Genomic DNA, 5,216 nt, shown 5'->3' with positions numbered 1-5,216 from the left:
ATAGAAGATTTGCTAGAAAGTAGCATTAGATAGTTATCTTCTTAATAGCCGATTAGTATAAATAGGTGATCATATCTATTATAAAAAATAAGGCTTTTACGCATTGTTTTATGTTTCTGAGTTTACTTTGAAGCTCAAGATTGTTTATAAATATTCTTATTTTTATTCTTGAGTCTTCATAATTTTTTTTATAAAATCACTATAATTTGGTTATTTATAACTAGATTATTAGTGTTATTAAGAGATCTGGGATCAACATGCTGCCAAGGCTGGTCCACCAACCAAGGGCAAGAAAGTAGCTAAGGCTGAGAAATCAACCAAAGTAAAATCATCCACTAAGGCTGTTAAAGCAACCAAGGTGAAGAAAACCACTATAGCCTCTTCTTCAGGCTTACTGAAGACAACAACTGATGCTAAGCCTTTAGTATCAAATGTTGTAGTTCCCTCCACTGAAGCCTCCTCATCAGGCCCAGTGAAGACACTTCCTGACTCTATCTTTCTACCGTCAGAGGTTGTTCCCATTTCCACTAAAACCTCTTCAGGTTCAGTGAAGCCGTCTGCTGACGTTGGTTCTTCAGTCTCAATAGATGAAGCCTTTAACATTGCTGGACCCAAATAGATGGGTACCAAAAGCATTTTTAAACTGTTCCCTTGTGAGGAAGTCAAAGGCATATGGTAACTCGATAGTGGATGCTCAAGGCACATGACCGGAGACAAATCCCTGCTCATTAACTACAAGGAAGAAAGAGGACCTTCCGTCACCTTTGGAGGTAATGGAAAAGGATATACCAGAGGTTTTGGTATATTAACCTCCACCAGAGTTTTCTTTGGCTTCGCCCCGCTCATGTATAGTTCACCATCTTTCAGGTCCCGCAGGCATGCTCACACTCGAACCCTTCTCAGAAGATAAAGCCAATGGTGCAACCACATTCAAATGTGTTGCATACGTTGAAGGACTGAAGTACAACCTCCTCAGCATCAGTCAACTGTGTGATAAAGACTACACAGTGAAGTTTTCCAAGAATTCATGCTATGTCTATGACAAAGGTGATAAGGTTTCCTTGACCCGTTCTCGTCTAGAGAATGTCTACATCATCAATATGGATTGTTCTATCACTGAGAATAGTTGTTTCTTCTCTAAAGGCTAGTCAAACATTAACTTGCTATGGCACAAACGACTTTCTCACCTTAACTTCAAGACACTCAGTGAATTGTCTAGAAATGATCTTGTCATTGGTCTTCCTCAACACTCCTTTGAAAGGAATCTTTTTGCTCAGCGTGTGAGAAAGGAAAACAAACAAGAGCTAGCTTTAAGTCAAAGCAAATCTCTTCAGTGACATCGCATCTTCAGCTACTGCACATGGATCTCTTTGGTCCTGTGAATGTGCAATCTATTGCTGGAAAGAAGTATACACTCGTCATTGTTGATGAGTATTCTAGGTATACTTGGGTCTTCTTTCTCAGATCCAAAAATGAAGCACCTAAAGACATCATATCGTGCATCAAGAAAATAGAAGTGCTTAACAACATTAAAGTATGATTTATTAGAAGTGACCATGGTACTGAATTCAAAAACAGTGCTATGGATAACTTCTTTAAGGACAAGGAAATTTTTTACAACTTTTCTTAAGTGAGAACTCCTCAGCAAAATGGGGTCGCTGAAAGGAGAAATCAAACAATCATTGAGGCTGCTCGATCAATGCTCAGTGAGTCCCATCTCCCTACCAATTTCTGAGCTGAAGCTGTCAACACCGCTTGTTTCACTCAAAATTGATAGCTGATCGTTAAGAGGTTCAAGAAGACAACCTATGAACTTTTCGTGGCAGAAAGATCTCTATTAGCTTTCTACATATCTTTGGTTGTATCGTGTTTTATTCTCAACAACCGTGATCAACTAGAAAAGTTCGATCCCAAAGCTGATGAAGGAATCTTTCTTGGATATTCTTCAGTATCCAAAGCCTTCTGAGTATTCAACAAATGCCGACAGAAGATAGAATAAACTATTCATGTCACTGACATGTGTTGAGAATTTAACACATAAAGCGCTCTTTTTACGTCGTTTTAGTTATAATAATTTCTTTTCATTCCCACTTTGAGTCATTTTCATTCATTTCTTTATACTTTTGTTATTATGAAGCTAAATGTTGTGGTTTACTTGTTGGTATGTGTAAATGATGCTAATTGAGAGTTTTTGTGAAAACAGCAAATGCTGCAGCATTGGTGCAGCGTCGACCTGATTCATACACGACTTTTTGGAGGGGTTAATGAACAAGACGCTGACTTTTTGAAGATGGAGGACAACTGGAAATAGCTGGATTTTTAGTAGAAAATCTGTAGTTAAACTTTGGCTAAGGAGTTATACTTTCTAGTTACACTTTTGTTGCTTTGTAACTAGCTTTTAGAAAACTTATCCTACAAGTTTATTTATTTTGTCTTCTAGTGCCCTTTGTTTGTATAAATAGAGGCCTTGGGGTGCCTTCCAAGACATCCTTCATCCATTAATCTCTCATTTTAATCTTTCCATCTTTTCTCTCATWTGCTAGCTTTTGTAAACCCTCTCCAAGGGTGTTCTTAATTTAAGGCTTTAAGTTCTTCATCTTTTTCTTTATTTACTTTCTCTTCTTTTATTTTCTGTCATTTATTTTCTCGTCTTTTATTTTCCGCTATTTACATTCCGTCATTTATTTTCCGCAATTTACATTCTCGTCATTTACATTCCCGTCATTTATTTTATCGTCATTTACTTTTCCTTCATTTATTTTATTGTCATTTACTTTACGTAATTTACGTTTATGTATTTATTTTCCGTCATTTATTTTTTACTTTCCGTTATGAGTAGCTAAGCTTTTATAGCTTGGGTGTGAGAYGGAAAGGTGAGATTTTCAAACCGAACGAAAGTAGCTAAGTGTTTCGTAAACGACGTTCCATTGTTTCATTCGAGTTCTTATAAAACCAAGCATACTTCTTGATGAGTTGATCACTTGAAAGTGTTAAAAGTGCGATGGACTTAGAGATAAGCCATCATTAAGCACGTCAACTTGAATGACATAAGAGGTAGACTTGAGAAAGTTGCTGACAAGGAGAGTTGTCATTTATGTTTTTCAAAACGTAACTCCCGACGGGTTGGTCACTTGTCAAAAGTGTCAAAGTGTGATATATTCAGAGAAAAAATATCAAGAACACGCCAACTCGAATGATATGGGAATCGACTCGAGAGAGTGATTTTTAACGAAGAGATTTGTTTATCCATATATTTTGAAAACACCATTATGTCACTATCCCCGGTCCGGACACCACATAGATATATGGGTGGAAAGCTATAAGATAGTGAAATGGTGAAGTTCGAGAGGAATGCCTTCAAAATAGATGGTAGAACTTAGTTTCGAAACACTGCTTGCTGTAGCATTCCTATAACATTGCTACAGTATTGGCTGCTGGAATTTGTGTTTGGATCTCACCTTAAGTCTTACACCCTTGCTTCTTTTATATATTATGTATTCTATTTTGGATCACCATACAATCAATCAAAAGTCTTCAAAATCGCCATCTGAAATCATCTCTTTCATTAGACTCTAATCTAACTTTGGCTACAATCACTGTGGACGATAATCCGGTACTTGTACCACTTTATTACTTGGAAAGACGACGTTGGGCCATATTGTATGCTTGTTTTGTGGCCTAATTTCATTAGTCTAAAGGTGTGAAATATAACCGACCAAGTTTTTGGCGCCGCCGCATGGGATTGCTTCGCTAAAAGTTTTATTTTGAGTAAATTAAAAGATTTGATTTTTCTAGTACCATCAGAATCGTTTTTAAAAGTGGTGTATGCCACGTCACATCGCAGGGAATTTTTCGAATTTGATCCTGATATTGAGAGAACGTTTCACCATCGGAGGAGGGCTCAAAGGGCATTTTTTGCTCTACTCCCTCAAAATATGGCGTTACCTCTCGCGAATATTCCGGAAATACTACATTTGGAAAATCAACCGCCGGGTTTTGAGCAGATTCCACCATACCCGAACTTTCAACAAGGACATACACATAATGGTAATAATTTGAACATGGAATCTGAACCTAATGACAACCAAAGAGCACAAACTCCGAAGATTATTAATTTGGCAAATTCCAAAAATGAGAGGATCATGGATTATGCTATTCCGGATTTTGAGCAATTAAATTTCGGGATAGTTAGGCCACATATGACCACTCTCCATTTTGAACTCAAACCCATAATGTTTCTCATGTTGCAAACAAATGGCCAATTTGCCGGGTTCTGTGCCGTCATGGAGTAACATGGCGGAAATTTTTTTGCGAAAATATTTCCCACCAACAAGGAACGCTAAGTCCATAAATGAGATTTATCTTTTCAAACAAATGGACGATGAGGCTGTTCCTAACGTGTGGGAAAGGTTCAAAGAGCTGTTGAGGAAATGGCCGCACCATGGCATTCCGTACCGTATTCAACTCGAGACGTTTTACAATGGGTTAAATCCCATGGCAAAACAAATGCTCGATGCGACTGCGGGCGGAGCCTTTACAGCTATGACCTATAATGAAGGATATGAAATCCTAGAAAAGATTTCGGTAAACAATGGACATTGGACCGACCCACGCCCTCAGTCACAGAAAAAGACTGCGGGGATACATGATGTAGATGCATATACTGCATTAACAGCCCAGCTTACCTCCATGACCAACATGTTGAAAAACTTAACTTCTGGTCAGGGAGGACAACAAGCTGCTAATACACCAGTCCAAACAGTCCTATCTATGCAATGTGTGTGCTGTGGCGGGGAACACTCGTATGAACACTGTCCTCACAATGCTGAATCAGTAAACTATGTTCATAACCGAGTTAATCCCTCTTCCAATACCTATAATGCCAGCTAGAAACAACATCCGAAATTTTCTTGGAACAGTCCCACTTTAAACCCACCAGTCCATAAACAACAAGGAACTTCTAATTTCCAACCACAACATCATGGAAACAGTTCTAACTCTCAGAATCATCAACAAGGTTTTCAAAACTCACAACTACCTTTTCAGAATAAACCTCCTCCACAGTCAGAATCATCTTCTTTGGAAGCAATGATTAAAGGACTYTTTGCACAWGYACAAGCACAAAACCAAGCTTTAATAAATCAACAAAGTGCGGCCATCAGGAATTTAGAGACTCAAGTCAGTCAACTTGCGCTTAACCAGAACAATCGAGCCCT

General features: G+C 38.2%; 1 non-coding gene across 1 annotated transcript; it reads right to left on the bottom strand.

Moving 5' to 3' along the window:
- Window positions 1-4,341: 4,341 nt before the first annotated feature.
- On the bottom strand, window positions 4,342-4,448 carry LOC112508283. The gene has a single exon (XR_003068665.1). It is a non-coding gene; the product is annotated as a small nucleolar RNA R71 (small nucleolar RNA).
- Window positions 4,449-5,216: the final 768 nt, after the last annotated feature.

The sequence above is a fragment of the Cynara cardunculus genome, assembly GCF_001531365.2.
Source record: "Cynara cardunculus var. scolymus isolate 2C chromosome LG 2, CcrdV1, whole genome shotgun sequence".
Classification (NCBI taxonomy): Eukaryota; Viridiplantae; Streptophyta; class Magnoliopsida; order Asterales; family Asteraceae; genus Cynara; species Cynara cardunculus.
This window is presented reverse-complemented; position numbering and strand designations above follow the sequence as displayed.